At 36.8% G+C, this 22,922-nt stretch overlaps 1 long non-coding RNA gene across 1 annotated transcript; it reads left to right on the top strand.

Annotated features, from left to right (window-relative positions):
- The first annotated feature begins 227 nt into the window (after nucleotides 1-227).
- LOC139361810 (uncharacterized) lies at nucleotides 228-22,567 on the top strand. Its single transcript, XR_011619458.1, has 3 exons — nucleotides 228-356; nucleotides 16,096-16,208; nucleotides 22,234-22,567. It is a non-coding gene; the product is annotated as an uncharacterized lncRNA (long non-coding RNA).
- The last annotated feature ends 355 nt before the right edge of the window (nucleotides 22,568-22,922 follow it).

The following is a 22,922-nucleotide window of genomic DNA, read 5'->3' as shown; positions in this document are numbered from 1 at the left end:
GTATGCGGCTCATGGTTCTTCAGGATGTACAAGAGGCATAGTGCCAGCATCTGCTTCTTTTGAGGGCTTCAGGAAGCTCCCACTCATGACAAAATGTGAAGGGACAGCAGGCATATCAATCACATGGTGAGAAAGGGAGCAAGAGAGAGGGGAGGAAGTACCAGGTTCTATTAAACAATGGTGTGAACTATCAGAATGTGAAACTCAGTCATTACCATGGTGAGGACACTAAGTTATTCATGTGGGATCTGCCCCTGTGACCCAAACATGTCCCACCAGACCTCACCTCCACCACTGAGGATCACATTTCAACATGAGATTTGGAGGGGACATACATCCATACCATATCAATGACAGTAAGACTTAATTACATAGTCTCTGGAAACTACTCTGTTAAAGGAAGAAGTTAAATATAACACTAGAAAAATTTTGAAGAACCATATACTTTTGAGTTAGAAATGGACTTTTTAAACTTGCAGAAGAGAATTTGAATATTAGAGACACAAATGCTGGTAGAAAACTACAAGACAGAAGACATAAGTGCTGGTAGAAAAAACTGGCTCCATAAAAACATTTTTTGAGGGTATAAAACTTCACTGGAAAAATTATCTTTGCTGGAATACCTCATTACCCAGCAATGTAGAATAAATGGGGCATTGCTCACTGTTGATTTGCCTCCATAGCCTCTGTAACTAAATGTGGCCTAAGGCAGTTCTGCAAACAGGAGGATTCCTGAATATTTAATTGTTGCTTGAAAAATTTTTCATTATCATGACTCAGGGATCAGAGTTTCTTCTTATACTTGATATTACTTTAGTAAATGTAAACACCGAGAGTAATTCTACTGCAGTTTGACTTGAAACTATAAGTATACAAGTAATCAGTTCTCAAAAAATAGGCTGGATTTAAGTTTTTAAATGCATATATTTCATTAATTTTTACTGTCTCTTTTCACCTTTACTTTGAACACTATCCTTAATGAAGTTCCCTCTCATATCTCTGAATAACTATGATCCTATATACTATATCTGCAGGTCTCCATATGAGATGGAACTATTTTCAATTAGATTATTGAAATATTGGTTCTACTGGAGTCCATGCGTAGAAATTTTTTACCCTAGGCTTTCAGTTTTCCTTAAACATAAGACTTGTTATTAACATGCTTTCAAGGAACATGAGAATTATATAATTTGATTTATTGAATTCTCCTTGTCAAAGTAGCATATGTAAAAACAAGTCAAAATTTAGTTATTACAGACTTTTCCAGGTGAATAAATGCTCCATGATGTCTTTATGTTATGCTATAAGGAGATACAGAGAATAACTTAATTACATGAATACTCAGTGGCATGCATTTTGGGTAAGTTTTTGTGTGACTAAATTGCATGAGCCACAAAGTCTAGTTCACCGTCCCCATTCCCTATTATAAAATTTAATGTTATTGCCACTTTGTCAGATAACTGTCTTAGCCAAATGCAGGTTCCTACTCTACCAAAAACATCTCTCCACTGTAACTATTAGTTATCCTGCTGCAGTCTTCTGTCTGTGAGCACTTTAACTGATAATGCTTGAAGAATTGAGACAGATAAAAATATCTATTCAATCTTGTTTTGAAATTTATACCACTATTCAATGGCTAGGCTACCACACATTTAAAACTCCAATTTTTAATAAAATCCAGAAGTATTACAAAATATGGAGGAAGTTTCAAATATTGGGTGAAGATTTTTATCTCTGTAAAGAATATAAAGTTATTCGAATGCTCATTTAGGTCTTTGTTTCAGATGGTCTAAATGTTTTCAAACTTTTTAGTCTAATTTTGTAATCATTTATGACAGTTCCTCAAAGACTTAAAAATTATATGAGATAGTATACTATAAGACAAAATATTTTATATATACATACAATATCAAAATTCAATCTAGCTGACAAGCGGAAGATAGAATAATGAAATAGTCGAGGCAAAGGGAGAAAATTCTCATTGATATTTGATGAAGAATGTCCATGGTATTGTCTATTAATGCAAATATATTTTAATTTACAAGTATATGGTACACTGTTCATTCTTTCTCCCATTCATAAAGGGTATTTGCCCTTGCCTGATTATAATATTTAAAAGTAGATCATATAATAATTAGTGTTTTATATCTTAATATATCTGTAAATAAACCACTTTCATAGCTTCAGAAATTTTAATAATATAATATTTGAAAGAGGAATGACAATAAAACAAAGAAAAAGAGTGATTTAAAATTTTTATCTCCTAGATTTCTCCAACCTTATAGTGTTATTGTATGTGTGCCTCTGTATGTCTATATGTTAATATTTTTTGAAGTTTTTAGCTGGCAATCTTTAAGTATGATTGGATGAACCCAAAACTCTAATAGCCATAAATGGAGAGCACCAAAACCAAAGTGAGATTTACAAACTTGATCTTGAAGAAAAAACGAAGAAGATTGAGAAAAATAGTATCTGTTAAGAAATAAATTATTTCCATTGGAGTATATCCTTTAAAAAATTATTTTTAAACTCTCTATTAAAATTGTTCATCACCAATGCTCTTTGGGATTGTATCACCCAGAAAAAGCAATGCTTAAGGCAAAAGGTTGAAGATTTTCTTAACAAGAAAAAAGCACTATGAGATTTTCAAAAAAAATACAGAATGTTTCTCTAATAAGCACATTAATAACTTGCAAATGTGTTGTCACATTTAGGGCAACAATTTATAGCACATTTCTCCCTAAGTATAAGAATATCTGCAGTAATTTAAGGAAAAAATAAAGAAGAAATAGACTAAGCAAAAGCTTGTTGAAACAGTTTTAAATTTAAGACTTAGTTGATCCAATTCTTATACTGAATATGTGTTGACAGCTTTTCACAAACAATTCAGTCATATTATTTCACACATATGCTCATATTTGAATTCAGCTTATTGAGTTATTTGGGGTCTCTTTTTGTTCCTTTTTGTTGCTATAAAGAGGTAGTTAGTTCATCACTCAATTTCATTTTAAATTTGCATAATAAAAACTTGCTTATAAGCAATTCAGAGTATTTTCCATGTTGACATATATTACCATGTCACAGAGTAAACAATTCAATTTTAGTCATTATCATCATCATCATCATTGGCACTGCTAGTAGGATTACTGCTGTAATGATGATTCCTGCCACTTTTGGAAGGCATTTTAAATACTGTGTGAGATATACATTAGGAACACTGGTTGCAAATGTCACAAACAGAATTCACACAAGATTTAGCAGAAGTAATGTATACTGAAAGGATATCAGTATTGAATGAAATGTACATGATTGTGAAGAGCTGAATTAAGTCTTAACTCTTCCACTTGCTTTCTGTATGACCTCAGACAAGTTACATGACCTCTCTGTGCTCCAATTTTTTCCTCTGTAGACTTGAAATATTTATATCTCCTACTTCATAAGGTTACTGTGACCAGTAAATATTTTTTTTAAAAAAATCTAGAACAGAGCCTATCATCAGTGACATCTGATTGCTTATAATACGTTACTGTTGTTATTGCAGTTGTCCTTATTAAGGCATTTCTAAATCAAAGGGAAAGTATGCAGCTGGTCCTGAAAAAGAAAAGGAGGCTCAGGGATGACGTGAAAAATACAGGAAGTCCTCTCGTTCTGTCTCCCACTCTGTGTCACTCTGCACATTCATATTAATCTAGTGGATATTATTATTTCCATTTTAAAACTGGAAAATCTAAAGCTTAGAGAGGCAAAATACTTTTCCAAGTTCACACAGTAAGTGTCATAGATATGATTTTAAATCTAGTTGATATAACTCCAAGTCCATTATACTAAATGCTGTAGTAGACATTGACTAAGATTATGGAAACCATTTTTAAGTACTCTCAAGTGATGATTTATGTAGTTTTTTAATTGGTTAATTTTTAATAAATCTATAAGCACTTACAGGTTCTATGATCAGATCTCCATAAGTAGAACATTCAATTTATTTATTTTTTCAGGAAAAGAGATGGATTTGCATCAATGCATTTGTATTCTATTGTTTGGTTTCCATGGTATCTATTGAGACAGCATAGACATTTCATTACCTAAAATAATGAAGAATATGAGGCTTTTAAAACTGAACACACATTGTCCACTGTATTAAAACCACGTGATCTACCCTATTAATCTAAAGAGGCTAGGATACAGGAAACTGATAAACTAGTTAATGAAGTCATTACCGTCAGAGAAATAACTGCAACAAAATGATTCCTGGCACCACTGACAATGGACAAAAGGGAATGGAGCTATTAAAAACTATGAAGTGACCTGTCAGAGTTTTTAATGAAAATAAAGGAAAATATAATTTTAGAACATCTCTGGAGTGGCGCTAGGCCAAAACTTTTTTTTTTTCTAATGACATTAACATAATTGTTTATTTGCTTTATATTAACTAACAGCTAAAGAGTTCATGCAGCACTTTTTTTTTAAATTTATTTATTATTATTATACTTTAAGTTGTAGGGTACATGTGCATAACGTGCAGGTTTGTTACATATGTATACTTGTGCCATGTTGCTGTGCTGCACCCATCAACTCGTCATTTACATCAGGTATAACTCCCAATGCAATCCCTCCCCCCTCCCCCCTCCCCATGATAGGCCCCGGTGTGTGATGTTCCCCTTCCTGAGTCCAAGTGATCTCATTGTTCAGTTCCCACCTATGAGTGAGAACATGCGGTGTTTGGTTTTCTGTTCTTGTGATAGTTTGCTAAGAATGATGGTTTCCAGCTGCATCCATGTCCCTACAAAACTTTTTTAATTTAGTCTTAGGAAAATACTGGAAAGGGTATAAGTCTAGGAGACTCTTTATGTTCTAGAAGAAGACATATGATTATATTAGCCAGGATTCTCCTCGAAAAACAAAATACATATAAATAGATTTATTATGAGCTATTGGCTCATGCAATTATAGAAGCTGAAATATCCCACAATCTGCTGTCTGCAACCTAGAAACCCTGGAAAGCCGGTGTTCTAGATGTAAGGCCTAATAACTGGAGGGATGATAGTATAGATTCCAGTTTGAGCCAGAAGGTCTGAGAACCAGGGATGCCAGGGTAAGAGATCTATGTTCCAGCTCAAACAGGAAAGAATTCAACCTTTCTTTACCTTTTTGTTCTATTCAGGACCTTGAGGAATTGAATGATGCCTGTCCACAGTGGGGAGGGCCATCTGCTTTACTCAGCACCAATTCAAATGCTACTCTCTTCCAGAAACACCTTCCCAGACACATTCAAAAATAGTGTTTAACCAGATATCTAAGTGTAACTTGGCGCAATCAAGTCACCACATAAAATTAACCATTACAATGGATTTCTCAATAATTATGTCTAAATCACTGGAAAAACTTGAAATCAGCTCATTTATTAGATGGCAGCTTCTTGGTGACACAAGGAATGATTCTTACTGACATGGTTTGAGGATTGTGGGGCAAAGACTTTCTCATGCTCACTTTTTCCCCGGTGCCTCCTACAGTAATAGTGAACAAAATCAATATTAGTTGCTTTCTGGTTAATTGTAAATTATGTTGTGGCAATTATATACCAGAATTCTTTTTTTTTTTTTTAAGAGATGGGGGTCTCACTACATTTCCCAAGTTAATCTTGAACTCCTGTCCTCAAGCAATCTTCCAACTTTAGCCTCCAAGACTGCTAGGATTATAGGCATGAACCACCATGACTGGTCCAGAACTCAGTTACAATACAAACTTTACCATGTTGATTGAGTCCATTTAAGTTAATACACTTACTGGCTTAGGTTTAAAGAATTTGGAGGAAGTACAAATAAATGAAAAGGAAAGATAAAAGTATATCTTAAAGGAGGACTGCTGTAAAAAAATACCTTAGACTGGTTGGCTTTTAAACAAAACAAATTTATTCCTCACAGTTCTGGAGGATAGGAGGCCTAAGACGAAAGCTCCAGCAGAGTCAGTGTCTGATGAGGACCTGCTCTCTGGTTTGAAGGTGAGACCTTCTGACCATGTTTTCACATGGTGGGAGGCATAAGGCAGCTCTCTGGGGCCTCTTTTGTAAGGGCATTAACCTCATTCATGAGGGCTCCGCCATCATGATCTAATCACTTCTCAAAAGACCTGCTTCCTACAGTGGTAATTATGTTTTAACATATAAATTTTGGGGGAACAAAAATATTCAGATTATAGCAACAGGAAATTTTAAAAAATGCAGTTGGGAAATGGACTAAGTTTGTTCATTTACCTTCTTTAATAAAGTAGAGTAATTTGCCAGTCCAAGTAGAAAATGCATTAAGATTGGCCTGATAGCACTATGATGCTTTGTTTTGTAGTTGTAGAGAATATTTTTGAAAGTACTAATAAATAGGTTGGGAAAATATTTAATATATAGTAATAATATCTATGTATTTTTAAAATTACATAGGAGATTTTTAGTAAAGGAATACGTATACTTTCTGAGTATTGGGAAATACAGACAAGGAATGTTTTAACTTTCATTTAACACTGAAAACAAGGAAAGCAAAGGGGAAATAATAGAAATTAATACGATCTTGAAGATTATCAATGAAAAATATATCATTACTTAAATTTATGACAGATTTACTATTTTATTAGCTAAGTGTGCTTAGACTATAAATAACCATATTAAAATTAAAAGTTATTATACTTTAAAATTTCAGTTTTAAATATATTGATCTATCAAAATTTATCCTGTTATTTAAAAATGTACTAGCATGTTTTGGTTATGGGACTTGCACTTTTGATCAGTGCTACAAGATTTGGAGATTTAATATTTTAAAATGATTAAATCATATCTAAGCATATTTAAGCATATTTAATCATATTTAAACATATTTTAATGTCGTTTCAAACGTTTCTTTAAAATATATGCCAAGTAGTATTTTTTAATGCAAAGATACCCATGAGGTTTTAAAACTTTATTAGCAATTTTACTCAACATTCTTTTATTACCAACTTGGTTCTACTGGAAAGTCTGATATTTCTATATTTTCCTATACTTCATTTGCAAATTTAAAAAAATTTGAAAGTAAACTGAATAGCAGCTTAATATAACCTTATTACTTAGTTTTATAGGCTCTACCTTATTCTCCAAAATTTATATGCTGAAATCCTAACCCCTAGTACCTCAGAATGTAACCCTTTTTGGAGGTAGGCTCTTTAAAGAGGTAATTAAATTAAGTAAGGCCATTAGGGTGAGCCCTAATTTAATGACTTACATTCTTATGGAAAAAGAAATTTGGACACAAACATATACAGAAGGAAGATGATGTGAAGACTCAGAGAGAAGACAGTCATCTACAAGCCAAGGAGACAGACCTGGAGCAGGTTTGTCCCTTACATCCCTGTTTGTCCATGCCTAGGCTTCCAGTGACCAGAAATGTAAGAAAATAAATATCTGTTGTTGAAGCCACCCCATCTGTAGTACATTGTTACACCAGCCCTAGCAAATGAATGCAACTGGAATTTACAGCAAAGATAATAATCTAGGGCAGTGGCACCTAGCAACTTGCATGCGTACATTTTAGTAGTTTATGAATAGTTTAATCTCTATCATATGATTGTTCATCACAGATGTCTTATAATGCACAACCTACTTATCCTTTCACAAGTAGCAGAAATAGTAGAATTGACTATAGATTTTGAGTGCATTGCATGTGAATATGTGGTATTGCTAAAAATATTACAAAACATAAACAAGGAGTTCCACATCCAGCATGGGAGTGTTAGGTGCTCTGATGACACCTGCCCCAGTGAAATTAGTAAATATTACTAAAAATAGTGACCACTTAAACTTTCTGAAAATGGCCCTAAGGGCATACAGCAAGTGAAAAAAAAGTATTCAAGACAATATGCAAACAGTTGTTAAGAAATGCAAAACTCTGTGCTATTTCAACCAAAACCCACAGCACATGTCCAACCTCCCAGGTCACTGAGAGAGAAACTCCACATCATCTGCTACAGCCAAAAAAACAAGGTGCACTCTCCACCCAAATCCCTGTCAGAGGATAATCTTCCTGAGAGGGACAGTTATATAGGAGTTAATAAGAAATTATTGGCCAGGTGCAGTGGCTCATGCCTGTAGTCCCAGCACTTTGGGAGGCTGAGGCAGGCATATCATTAGGTCAAGAGATCAAGACCATTCTGGCCAACATGGTGAAACCCCATCTCTACTGAAAATACAAAAATTAGCTGGGCATGGTGGCATGCACCTGTAGTCCCATCTACTTGGGAGGCTGAGGCAGAAGAATCACTTGAACTCTGGAGGCAGAGGTTGCAGTGAGCTGACTTGGTGCCACTGCATTCCAGCCTGGCAAGATAATGAGACTCTGTCTCAAAAAAAAAGAAAGTATTTAGGCATTTAAAAGAGTTCTCAGTGGAATTTTCCTTTAATAAAAAGCAGCCACCAGATCATTTCCTTTCTAACAAAAAGTAGCCTGAAACATCAAGCTGCAAGTATAGAAAAGCAAGCCAGAATTTTGCATAGGTGAATGCTGGCAGGTATGCCAGAAGCCAGGTATATCTAACGTGGCAATTCCTTCTTCCCTTTTCCTTGTCACCATGTGTGCAGGTGCCATGGTGCTGGCCAGGTAAAAGCCCCATTTGCATAAGAAAAGATTAAGCTGGAAAGGACGGCCTCTTTGTGGGCTATGTAAATGTCACACCTGGTCAAACCCGTCCACTAAACTTTATGTAAATCAAACACAACTTCCTCAAGCCCCTCTACACAATCAACCATATCTTGCCCCAAACCCAAAACTCACATGGGTATCTCCTTCCTCTGCATGGAGAAACTCTCTCCTCTTTTGCCTGTTAAACTTTCCACTCTTAAACTCACTTCGTGTGTGTGTGTGTTTGTGTCTTTGTGTGTGTGTGTCCACATCTTTGTTCTCCTTAATGCGAGAGAACGAACCCTCAGGTATTTCCCAAGACAGTGATGTCACTTCATTTTGGGAGCTCGTCCAGGATCTGAATTGGAACGGAAGTTATAATCATCAGAGGGAGCAGTGAGTGTAGGAGTGAACCTTAGCTTTCAACTGTGTCTTTTCATTTTGAGGCTCTTGGTCTCCATTTAAAATTAAATCAAATCAGTAAGAGGCATCCAACAGTCATTTAAATGCTGAAAAGGCAACTCCCATTCTTAAAGTATCAGAAGTAAGGCTTGCTGGGGAGAACATGGAGAACCCCCCAATGCCTATGAGTCACTAGGCATGTTGGTCATGCTTCAAAACAGTTTCTTTTCAAGGAGGGCCTAGCCAGTATGTGGGGCTGGGAAAGGTGCTAAAGCAATGAAAGATTTCTACACCCTGGTGTTATGCAAAGGCTTCTGGACTAACCCCAGCCTTTGACCACCTGACTGGGTGCTGGTAAAAGAGTTTCCAACTATCCTGTCACAAAATGTCTTCCTTTCCTATTCATGATTGCCATGTCTCCTATCCTCCTATCCTCTCTGGGTATGCAATGTATGGGAATTGTTACAGTTCAGGCAAATAGTACTGTTAGGAAAAAATATCAAATGCTGTAGTAACTGGGAATCCTATCTATTTTCTGTGATTCTCTAGGAGTCTCTCCCAATAATCACTTCTCTTTGTGAGCATATTCCTCTAGTGAGCATATGGCATTTCTTTTTTTCTCTCTCTCTCTATTTTTTTTTTTTTTTTTTTTTTTTTTTTTTGAGACAGAGCCTCATGCTGTCACCCAGGCTGGAGTGCAGTGGCATGATCTTGGCTCACTGCAACCTCTGCCTCCCAAGTTCAAGCTGTTCTCTGCCTCAGCCTCCCTAGTAACTGGGACTACAGGCATGTGCCACCATGCCTAGCTAATTTTTGTATTTTGAGTAGAGGTGGGGTTTCACCATGTTGACCAGGCTGGTCTTGAACTCCTGACCTCAAGTGAGCTGCCCACCTCGGCATTACAAGCATGAACCACTGTGCCTGGCTGAGCACATGGTATTTCTAAGCCAACACCACCACCTAGTGGAATAGAAATCCTCTCCATGAGGCAGGGTTTCAGTCTGTGCTTTGCCTAAACACTCTAGCTTCCCAATTCTCCTCCCTTTTTGTGACCCTATACTAGAGAGACCAGGCTGTATGCCTCTTCTGTGAACAGGAAAACTCTGCTTTCAACAATTAGGAGTAAAATTCTTCCAAAGCCAAATTTTAGTCTGATACTGTCCTGTCATCAGGAAAACTGTCATTAGGTCCCTACGTTCTTTTAAGGCACCCATTCTGCCCCAAATTAAAACAGTACTTAATTAGTAAGGGGCTTTAAAGTCCAGAAGTTAACCAGAACAATTCTCTAAGGGTCAATGCTTTAGCATGGGCTATAATAGTAGGATATAGAGTTCAGTCTAGCACACTCCTGATCCATCTTTTGGGGATGCACACAGATCACATGAATCTAGGAATTCAAAGGGGAATCACAAGAGGAGAACTAGGGCTGCATGGGTACACATGACTAATCCCATCATCTGGTTTCTCTAGTTCTGTTGCTTGGAGGGTCACGCCTACAACCATGGACGGCACATCTAACAAGGGGCTGGGGTCCCTTGTTAGGACCCAGGAGGGAAAACAGTATGGGGGATACTCCTACTGTCTTCCTTTCTGCCCTAGGTCACACTGAAAGGAGGGAGACTAAGGGGAAGCCTCTTCTCTCTTAACTTTCTAGATTGGTAACAGGCCAACTTCACCTTGCACCCATCCGGAGTGTATTCTGAAACTCTGGAACTTCTTTAACCCGAGGACTTTGAAGAGAAAAGTGACTCATTTTCTTTTGCACAATGTTGTGACCTTTGCAAGCATTGTAAAACCAACCCAGCTCTCTTAGTAGTCATATCAGGCAGTCCTATAAAGAATTAGAAAAGCAATTTTCGGGAGAACCATCTGAGAATCCCCCATATTTAGGGATCCCTCAAGTTCTCTTCTCATTACAGGACCTTAGGCAAATAAAGGAAGACTTAGTTCGATTTTCTGACAATCCCTACAAGTATATAAAAGCTTTCCAAAATTTAACTCAGGTGTTTAACCTCACATGGAGGGATGTTATGCTTCTCCCAAGCCAAACCGTAACTGTAGCTGAAAAGCAGGCATCTCTACAGGCAGCAGAGAATTTTGGAGATGAGAAATGTGTTTCCTATAATAAACTGAAAAAGAAGAAAGGAGATAGGGAAGACAAATAAATAATAGAAAAACATTTCAAATAGGAAGTATTTCCTCTTGACAACCCTGATTGGAACCCCAATAGCTCTGCAGATGAATGGAAAAGGAAACACTTTTTAATGTGCATATTAGAGGGCCTATGAAGAAAGAGGGCCAAACCTCTTAATTACTCTAAACTGTCCATGGAAGAAAACAAAAGTCAGATGAGAATTCCACAGCCTAAATGTAAAGGCTGAGAGGCACTAATAAAATACACCTTCTCATCCCCTGATTCAGTCGAGGGACAGCTCATTCTAAAGGACCATTTTTATTACACAGACAGCTCCTAGTATTAGAAAAAAACTACAGAAGCAGGCTATAGGAACAGATAGCACCTTGGAGAACCTTCTGAAGGTGGCCACTTTGGTAGTTTATAATAGGGGTGAGGAGGAGGCCCAAGAGAAAGAGGGAGCTCAGGAGAAAGACAGAGGCTCTAATAGCTACTTTGCAGTCTTGCAAAGTCCAGGATCCCGGAGATGCATCTCCTAATTGCTATGGGTGTGGCAAGTCAGGGCACTTTTAAAATAAAGTGTCCAGGCAGCAAAAAGAAGCCACTTCAACCCTGTCCAGCCTGTGGCAGAGACCACTGGGGATCAAACTGCCCCCCTCGAGATGGAGGTCACTGAGTTCAGAACCAGTCTTACAGCTGGTCCAGCAGGAGGAGGGTCTCACTGCTCAAACCCCTGGCTCCAATAGCTCAAACTGTCATTACAGGACAGGAGCCTAGTGTAATTCTGAAAATTAAAGGAAGGAACACTACAGCCAGTCTCTCACTCTTCTCCTTTCTAATCCAGACCTTTCCAGAGCCTGATCATAAGGGCCATCTCAGCAAAAACTCCACTCTAATCCAATATTTTTCTCAACGCCTTAGTTGCAGCTGGGGGGACCTATTATTTACAGATGCCTCCAGGCTATTGCCACAGTGGCTATACTCGTCAGATAAGCCTCCAAGTTGACCCTAAGGAATAACAGTTTACACTCCATGTAATGCGCAGGATCACTGTCCTCTAAGGGGAACCTTTGGCTAACAAACAGCCAGTAAAGCAAGAAATTCATAAGGCAGGATATGCAATACTCACTCTAACTGATGTCACCGGAAGTGTGTCTCCTTCTCTAGGCACAAGCGCTCAATTAGCTGAACTGATAACCCCTGGAACAACACTTAAATTAAGCAAGTGATAGGTAGCTAACATTTACACTGACTCCAAGAATGCTTTCTTAGTTCTCCACACTCATGCTGCCATTTGAATGGAAAGACATTTTCTTATCACTAATGGATGTCCTATAAAATATCACCAGGAAATTAACAGGTTATTATCCTCAGTTTTCCTTCCTCAAGAAATAGCAGCAATGCATTGTGGGGGACATCAAAAGGGAACAGATAAAGTAGCAGAAGGATTTAGGTTAGCTGATCAGGCAGCTAAGTAAGTGGCAAGGAAGCCTCAAGGCATCAACACACTTCAATCCCCTTTAATCCGTGAAGGCTCTGTAAAAGAAATTAACCCTCGGCACTCCCCTGTAAAAATAAAATGGACCACTTCTTGAGGGTGTACTTTCCAGCCTTCAGGATGGCTACAGTCAGAGGCTGGCAAACTTCATTTGTCAGCCTCCAGCCAATGGAAAATCCTTAAAATCCTTCACCAGACTTTTCACTTGGGAAAGGATAAAACTTATCAATGTGCTCAGAGATTGTTTTCAGAAGAAAACTTACTAAAAAACAGTCAAACAGGTTGTAAATGCCTGTAAGGTCTGTCTTAAAAATAATCCTCTAAACAGATGGCTCTTTTCTCCTCAAACCCAAAGGATAGAAAGCTATCCAGTGGAAGAATAGCAGGTAGACTTCATCCACATGCCAAAATCAAAGGGCATGCAATGCCTCCTGGTATGGGTAGATGCTTTCACTAACTGGGTAGAGGGATTTCCATGCTGTATGGAAAAGGCCTCTGAGATAATAAAATTACTAGTTAATAAAATAACTCCCCACTTTGGCCTACCTAAGTACCTTCAAAGTGACAGTGGCCCCTCATTTCATCAGACGTCACACAGGGAATCTCAAAAAGCACTAGGCATACACTGTCATCTCCATTGTGCTTGGAGACCCCAGTCCTCAGGAAAGGTAAAGAAAACAAATGATATTATCAAGAGACTCCTCAGAAAACTCTCCCAGGAAACTCACCTTCCTTGGGTCACTTTTCTTCCCATGGCCTTACTATGGGTAAGAAACACACCTTACAAAATGCTGTATAGATGGCCTTCATTACCAATGATTTCTTATTAGATCAGGAAACCTCTAAGTTGATTAAGCATATTACCTCTCTGGTTCACTTCCAGCAGGAATTAACACAACAATTGGCAAAAGCCCAAACCCAAGAAATAGAACCACCTTTATTTAACCCAGGATACATGGTATTAGTATAAACCACTGCTCTTTCTCTCATCTTCCCTAAGCCTGAGCTGGGGAGTGCCCTACACTGTTCTTCTTTCAATGCCCTTGGCAATAAAAGTTACAGGAATCAACTCTTGGATACATCGCACTTGAGTCAAAGCCTGGAGAGCTAAGGGAGCACCTCTGGCAGCCCAGAGGAACGTCCTAAGTATCAACGTGAAGAAATAGAAGATCCTAAGCTGAAAATCATAAAAGATAAGTAACTGAGTGAGGGCTACTCATCTTACTGAGTCCTGCCTTTGCCTCACCAAATACTTTTCGTCATGCAGACGTTTCCTCTCAAAATTCACCACCAAATATTGGAACTTTGTTTTAACATATATTTACAAGGAAATTTTTAATCATTCATGGGATTGCATTTGTAACTTTGTAGAACCCCAAAGGGAAATTCCATATCTTAGCAAGTAAAATTTTAAATAGAAATTATCTACAACACCACCCTTGCAGGAATTGATATACTCAGTCTATGATTTGCAGTAGAACTATACACTGTGGCACCCTCAATGTGGAATTCTGGTTGTAAAATTCTAATTGCTGTAATATTCTGCCTAATTATCATCTTTTTAATAGGATTAACAATTGTAGGAAAGATTTAGCCAAGGTTGTTTTGCTTAATTATTATCCTTATAGCAGGGGTAATAGTTACAGAAAAGATGTAAGCATGAAAGATTTACTGTCACTGAGCTTGCTAGATCATCTTATTGATATTGGTAATATGGTGCACTCTAGCTATGAAAAGAAGTTTATAAAGAATATAGATTTTGTATAAGCAAGGATCTTGTATGGTAAATTCTTATCCTAAAAGGAAACAACTGGAGGAAGGATGTTTAGGAGAAGTTAGAAAGTTTAAAAATGTTGTCAGATGGTCTGTGAAAGTCATGAAAGGATGAATAATTGAAGAAAAGAAATTGCCAAGATTAACAGTAAAGTTACTTTAGCCACCCAATAAAATATTTCTCCAAATCAAATTACAAATTTAAAAAAGTAGCCTAGACCAAAAATTATCTTCTAATGGTGAGTCTGGGGGTGGGGAATACATGTATTTTCTCAAATAAAAATATTATTTATACGTTAACACTTCTGGTAAAATACAGCAAAATCTGGTGGAAGCAAGCTAGTTTTAAAATCCATTAAAATAGTTAACTGGTATCAAACTTCACTGTCATAGTTATGGCCTACAGTACCCGCACTAATAATAGTAATCTTAATACTCATGTTCAAGTCCTATATTCTAAACCTTCTTGTAAAATTTATCTCTTTTTGCCTAGAAGCAATCAAACTCTAAATGATGCTGCAAACAGAATCATGCATGAACACGCCATTCTTCTGAGGGCCCTTAGCTCAACCCCAGGAGGAGCCCTAGCATCCCAAACAATGTCCCTTTTTAACAGGAAGTAGCCTGAAAGAGTCGTTGTCCAACATGCCCCAAAACAGTTAGAATTACTTCTCCTGAGGAGGGAAATGATGTAGGTATTAATAAGATGTTATTTAGGCAGTTAGTGAGGATAAATGAGTTCTTGGTGGAATTTTCCTTTAATAAGAAGAAGCCCCCAAACCATTTCTTTTCTAACAAAAAGTAGCCTGAAAAATCAAGCTGCAAGCAGAGATAAGCAAGCTAAAACCTTGCATAGGTGAATCCTGGCAGCTATGCCAGAAGCCAGCTATAGCCAACATGGCGATTCCTTCTTCCCTTATCCTGCCCATCCCAATGTGTGCAGGTGTCATGGCAACAGCCAGGTAAAAGCCCCATTTGCATAATAAAAGATTAAGGTGGATGGCCAGCCTCTTAGCAGGCTATGTAAATGGCACACCTGATCAAACCAATCCTGTACACCCTATGTAAATCAAACACCGCCTCCTCAAGCCCCTCTATAAAATCAACCAAATCTCACCCGAGATTTGAAACCAACTTGGGCATCCCCTTCCTCTGCACAAGGAAGCTCCCTCTTCTTTTGCCTATTAAGCTTTCTGCTCTTGAACCCACTTCCTGTGTGTGTGTGTGTGTATGTGTGTATGTGTGTGTGTTTGCATCTTTGTTCTCCTTAGCGCAAGACAACAAACCCTGGGTGTATTCCCAGACAATGATGCCCAATGCCGCTTTGACAGAACATCAGCATTTTCCATTTGCCCCTAGCTGCCTCCTTCTGAGGTTAACATCTGCACAACTGAGGCCTAGAGGTAGGATGTCCCTTCACCTTCCCAACCTCCAGCTACCTTGAGAACAGCACTGCTGAGAATAGTGGGACCCTAATTTCTCTTGCCTTGGCTCCTGGGGTGTGTAAAGCCTAGATGTCTGAGACACATCTCAGTTAATTTAGAACGTTTATTTTGCCAGTGTTGAGGATGCAGGCTCATGACACAGCCTCAGAAGGTCTTGACAACATGTGCCCGAGGTGGTCAGAACACAGTTTGGTTTTATACTTTTAGGGATACATGAGACATCAATCAACATATGTAAGATGAACATTGATCTGGTCCAAAAAAGGCGGGACAACTTGAAGCAAAGGCAGGACAACTTGAAGTGGGGAACGGGCTTCCAGGTAAGTCATAGGTAGATAAGAGACAAATGGTTGCATTCTTTTGAGTTTCTGATGAGCCTCTCCAAAGGAGGCAATCAGATATGCATTGATCACAGTGAGCAGAGGGATGACTGAATAGAATGGGAGGCAGGTTGGCCCTAAGCAGTTCCCAGCCTGACTTTCCCCTTTAGCTTAGTGATGTGGGGGCCCCAGGATTTATTTTAGTTTTACAGGAGGAAGTGGCACATCGAGAGAATCCAGCTGAAAACACTTGGGCCGGCTGCCCTGCCCATCTGTTAAGCACACACTCCTGAAGTGGGAGTGTCTATTCAGAAAGAAGTGAATAATTATCCCTGCTCCCAGATACTACCAGGGCAGTAGCTCAGAGATTTTGGGGCAAAGCAAACTGTAGAAGAGAGCCCTAATTCTGCCTCCAGAGGAAATGATATAATTTAGAATAGTTCATGGAGAAAAGCAAGCCTAGAGGTACTCTCAAAAATAGTGAAGGTTGTGCTAAAGGGAATTGGGAGATTAACTGATTGCAGATGTAAGTCTGCTAGGTGTTTTTTGTTGTTTTGTTTTGTTGTTGTTTTTGAGACAGAAGAGTTGCCCAGGCTGGAGTGCAGTGGCGCGATCTCGGCTCACCACCTCTGCCTCCAGGCTTCAAGCAATTCTCCTGCTTCAGCCTCCTGAGTAGCTGGGTAGGTGCTCCCTACCACATCCAGCTAATGTTTGTATTTTTTAGTAGAGACGGAGGCTCACCATGTTTGCCAGGCTAGTCTCCAACTGCTGACCTTGGGTGATCCACCTGCCTCAGCCTCCCAAAGTGCTGAGATTACAGGCGCGAGCCCCCGCGCCCGGTCAGGTCTGCTAGTTTTTAAAGAGGAACAGGGAAAGAGGTTGGAAATAACTTCTTCTGGTCACAACACATCTTAAACACTGTACTCAGGAGCTATCTCCTCAAATAAGCTGGATTAGTCATTAAATTATTTTGTGTCTAAAGGTATTGCTAAAAACAATTGATTAATCAGCCAGCAATTAATGGAGTTTACATTTGAGTGTGGTTAAGAGACAGCCAGAGAAAGAGAATCCCACCATACCACCATCATCCCAGGTGACTGTGTGCAAACCCAAGGCTGTGGCCTCTGGTGAGCAGCATCAGAAGCTTCACACTGCAGAGTAACGTTGAGGTTGGGGTGAGTGTGTATGGCAGTAGGAGGAGTCGTTAGCAAAATAATCCAGGCAGTCACTCAAGTAGACAAATAAGTAACAATAACAAACTCTGGATGTGTGGGAAGGTGAAAACCAATACACTGAGTTGCGGCAATATACAGTTAATTCTTATTATTACTATAGGCAGTTATGTTCTGTAAGTTACCACAAACACTGAATTAATAAATACTAAACTATTTGCTTTTGGGGAAAATACAAAGATAGGTTCTAGCGAGCCAAATTTTTGTCAACTAATCAATGCATAACCTTGTTATTTGTATGTTTTTGTTCTGTTTGAAGAAACTTCATGTAATATATATTCTTGATTCATTAGCATTAAACTCAAGGCCAACAGCACTATTACTCACATCTCAACAAAGTTTATCTAACACATGTATTTTCTCCATAGAGCCTCCTTGCACTTGGGACAAAAGACAGAACTTTAGCACTATGCTTGGGGAAAAACTACAAAAAACTGTGAAATAGCACAAAAAAAGTGGCTTTGACAGACTGTGAAAAGACACTTGTTTATAATGTGAGATTGCCATGTTTGACCTCAGTTGAGAACATGTGCATTGGGTGGCTAAAATATGTCACGTCCCTTCTCCTATCCATGAAAGACCACAAAGGCACAGTGAATATTGATTTGGGTGGGGGAGGAGGGGGTGTAAAATTTTAGCAAGTAGGTAAATTCACAAATATGGAATTTGTGAATAATGAAAGCCAGCCATATGATCTAAATGGCCCAGTTTCCAACAAAAAACATTACTAGACATTCAAAGAAACAGGAAAATATGACCCATATAGATTTTAAAAAGCAGGCAACAAAAATGATGATAGCAAACAGAATTCACATTTGAAATACAAAGACTTTAAAGTAGCCACTCTAAATAAGCTTAAAAAACTAAATGAAACCATGATTAAACAAGTAAAGGAAGATATGATGACAGTGTTCAGAAATGCTGATTGTGATTGGACTGATGATGCATACATGCCCAGATATAAATGCTCATTTTGTTTAGTAAGAATAAGATGCGGTTAATTGTTGGAACAGGTCACTGAAAAACTGGTGACTGACATAAATTCATGTCATAAAATATATGAGCTATTTATATGACATATGTAAATGATGCTTTTATATTAAGCCCAATGAAATAAAGTTTAAAAATTCAGAATGTTATAAGAAAGCATGATGAAACTATTTTTCATCTTTACATTTTTATACTTCCCGTGTCCTTTTATTGCTTATTTGTTTAAGGTATATCTTTTGTAAGCAACATATACCTGAGGTTTTTTAAAGATAATATTTAATTTGTGCATTTTAACAAGTGACTTAAAATTTGTTTATAATTTTGACTATTACTGATATATTTGAACTCATGTCTACTATTGCCTAATATGTTTAGTCTTCATTATGATTTTATCTTTTTCTTGAAATTCTTTCTGAATTTCTCATATTATTTCTTCTTGTGCTAATTTGGAAATTATATTAGCATTATGTTATTAATTACTTCAATAGTTTATCAACCATACTTACCTTCATAATTTCCTGAGTCTAATGTAAATTAGTGCTTTAATATTACCCTTCCTCAAAAGAGGTGAATCTCAATGCTAAGTCTTCTATGAATTATTTTATTATCTAGCTGTATTGTTGAGTCCATTGTGTCTTGTTTAACATGTTTTCTCTTTTATTCTCATTTTCCAGCATGTTCTGAGAAACTTAGATTGTATATTCTGTGACTTATTTATTTTAGCTTCAGGCTATTTCTTTTCATGCTGATAAGTTTATATCTTAATTTTTTTTTACTAGAATCTATACAATATAAATTATTGTCTCTCTACCCCAAAATATCTCTATCTACTGTGTTCTTATTTTAACTGATCGTTTAGCTAGGTTTAGAATTCAGCATTGACAGTTATTTTCCTTCATTTCTTTGAAGATATTAATTCAATTTATGTCTGAAATAAATTTTTACAGATAAAAGTTAGATCGTGCAATGCCATTTATCTGTTGATCATCTGTTTTGTCTCCTGAGTAATCTTTATTTTTGCTTTATCATTGTAATTATTTATTTTAGGTATAAAATTTCTTGATTTGGATGTGTTTTACTTTCCTCTTCAGCACTAGATATTTATTTTATTTTTAGGGATTTATATATTCCTTCAACTCTTAAAAATCGTCAGACATATCTTTTTTTTTTTTTAAACAATGTCTCTGAACTGTGTGTTCTTTGATTGTCTGGAACTTGTGCTAGACATCTGTTGGAGCATCTTAATAGGTTCCCCATTTCTCAAATTCATTTTTATGTTCTAATTTTCATGTATCTTTTTGTCATTAATTCTACATTCTGGTTTGTCCATACCACCTGTTTTTCCCATCATATTAGCAATATATATAATGAGTGTATATTTATATCTATATCTATATAATTTGTGTAAATTTATATCTGTATGCTCCTATTTGGTCTTTTCAGTTCTCTTAGACCTTGAATGTGTCTGCTTCTCACTGCTTCATAAATTGTTATTCTTTCTTTTTGGCTATTTCTACTTTTATTCCTTTGAGTTCTTTAAAATGTGTATCTTATGTCTTTTTCAAATTGCTCATTGGACTTAATTCATTGGAATGGATTAACCCATTTATTGAAATTATTGGCTATTGTTTATTAATTTAGTTTTTCTGTTATGTTGTGAAATTTAGGCTGCAGGCTCATCTTAAGAGCTGCTTCTCTTCATTTTTCTGCTTCCTTCTCTTTCTTCTTAAATCTACTTTCCTCTAAACCCATAATATCATGACCTCCCTTTCACGTCTGAAATTATGTTTTACTCTACCTGATAAAACAGGTTTTTTATTTCAAACTCTGCAATTATATTGGTAATCCAGGGCTGTCATTCTGTGGAGGCAGTATTGATCCATTTTGATGGTCAGTGCTTGTCTTGCTCACGGTCCTGGTCATGTGGCACCCCCAACTGCAACAACAACTCAATGCCAAATGCAGACCTATGCAGTCATTGTGGGTATTTAACCCCCTTTCCCAGGAATAGAGAATATACCATTGCTTTAGTCATATACAGTGAGCCTGGTTCTCCACTTTGCCATTTCTGAAACACATTTGCTTCCTTTTTTGCCCCATAGCCTGGAATTCAGGTCTATGCCTTCTACTTCTGCCCATTTCTCTGTGTTTTGGGTGAACAGACCTTTTATATTGTCTCTGACCATGGTTTTGTCATTTTAATTTGTTTTGACAGATATTTAGTCCATACTTTTTCTAAATTGAATTAGGGGTATTGGCTATTTCTCTGTGATTTCACAGTACAACCTTGACATGAAGAGAATATATTTCAATAATCAAAGTCGGGTAGAGATGGCTGAAGAGACAACTAAAAAATGCATGCTGTATCATCAGAAGGTGCAAATGGTCATAAAGTTTACTTTTCTACACGTTTCCTCTTTTAAACTGAAGATAATCTACCAGGGTAATTACACGTTATTCTTCTGATTTTAAATTTTATTATTAAATTATCATTATTTCCTTTTACAATATACAATCTTTTAAATTTTAATGCCATAAAGTTCCAGAATATGTCATTGCATTGTCTTCTGTATTTGAGTCTTTGTGCTTTTATTACTTATCTGCCTATCCTATTTAATGATATAGAAATATAGAAATCTGCTTTAGAAATTCAAAACATGTTTTCTCAACTTATCATGTGTTAAGTAACGACATATATATATATATATGTGTGTGTGTGTGTCTTTGCCCCAAGTTCCTGACACCAAGCACCTAAAACCCTGCTTGACAGGGATGGTAGGAGAGTAATTGTTCTAATATTTGAATTTTGACTGCAGTTCCTGACACAGGGCTCCTAAATAACCTTGGAATTTAGTGCTGTGTAATCCCAGCACTTTGGAAAGGTGAAAGAATCACTTGAAGCCAGGAGTTCAAGACCAGCCTAAGCAACATAGTGAAACCCCCACCTCAAAAAAAAAAAAAAATTAAAAAGAAGCTTAGAACTTTCAACCTCATCAAATAGAACAAAAATTTGAGTCATTAGCTAACACATTTCTCTCCGATTGGGAAGTAAAATTAAGATAAAAAGAGTATTAAAGCAGTAAGTATTTATCAAAGAAAATTGATGTTTTTATTTCTTTTGATTGCTCAACTGCCAAGCACATAACAGATGCTCAACAAATGTTTTTTCATTGTTCTTCTCTTTTAATTCATTCATTTAGTGTTTGGAGTTTATATAAATTTCACATAATAATTTTATGGGTCATCTGATTTAACAACTAAGAGAATAACACTAAGGGTGTTGAGAGAGTTTTGAAAGATGGTCTGTGTATCATGCATTATGATTTACATCCTGAAATGAAATGCCAACCAAAACATTTTTTACAGACAATATTTAGTAAACATTAGTAACGTTTTAATAAACTTTTGTGGTGTGTAGGTTGCAGAGATAATATAAATGCTCCTTATGAAGTCCACAATTAATAAGTCCAGGAGTTAAAACTGAAAGAAAACCAGGATGTTCTAAGAGGGATATGGTGGCACAATGAATTATCCTTCCTCATCTCATTCGTTAGCTATTCTTATAAGATTATATATGTACTTTGTTTCTTCTTTGGGTACTGTTAAAGTAAAAACATAACACAACAAAAACAAAAACTAATTTTTTTCTTTGTATGCTTACAGATGAAATTCAAAAACAGCAGATAAACTAGTCACTATCATCATTTAAGTTAACTGTCAGCCTTTGGAATGTGCTGATTTTACAAAAACATGGCTCTTTAAACTTTTCTTCATTTCTTTTCTGTATGCTTTGTTATCCTTAGAATTAATCCCATGAAGTCCTTCTGTCATCTTATCAACACCATTCCTTAGAAGTGTTTGCAAGTATAGTCCCATTGCAACACACAAATTGTGATAAACTATGGGACCAAATCATGCTTCTTAATGAAATCATACATTTGCATGGATTGAAGCTGATACACAAAACATGTCTGCAAACAGCCTGATACTAGCCAAGTTTTGTTGATTCCCACAATAAAATTGTACTTGTATTGTATTTGTATTGCAGCTTGAAAATTCAAATGGAAATAGTCTGACATATTTACACCAGAAGAAAACTTTAAATGCAATGTAAAATTAAAATAAATTTTATTTTTTTAATTCGTATTAATAAAAACAATTACCTTAACATTGGCATGATTTCCTCTGTTTGATCTTCCAGTTTCGTGTTTTTGACTCAGCAATCTTTATCTTTGTCGAGTTGATTACTTATAATTTCATAGAGCCAAGATTCCTGGGAATGCATCGCTGAAAATGAAGTATGAATTGTATGCTTTTTAATATAAATTCAGTCTGAGGGATTTGTGATGATTGCTAATGCAAATCCCAACAAGAGAATATTTTATTTTGCTCCTTTGAACCAAGAGATAAGATTTTACAGTTTAAATGGTTACCAGTGTTGGTGCATTAATACATTTATAGAAAATAGATGTACCATTTTCTTAATATATAC

Source organism: Macaca nemestrina, chromosome 2, assembly GCF_043159975.1.
Source record: "Macaca nemestrina isolate mMacNem1 chromosome 2, mMacNem.hap1, whole genome shotgun sequence".
NCBI lineage: Eukaryota > Metazoa > Chordata > Mammalia > Primates > Cercopithecidae > Macaca > Macaca nemestrina.
The sequence above is the reverse complement of the archived record's forward strand: the minus strand, read 5'-3'. Positions and strand labels throughout refer to the sequence as shown.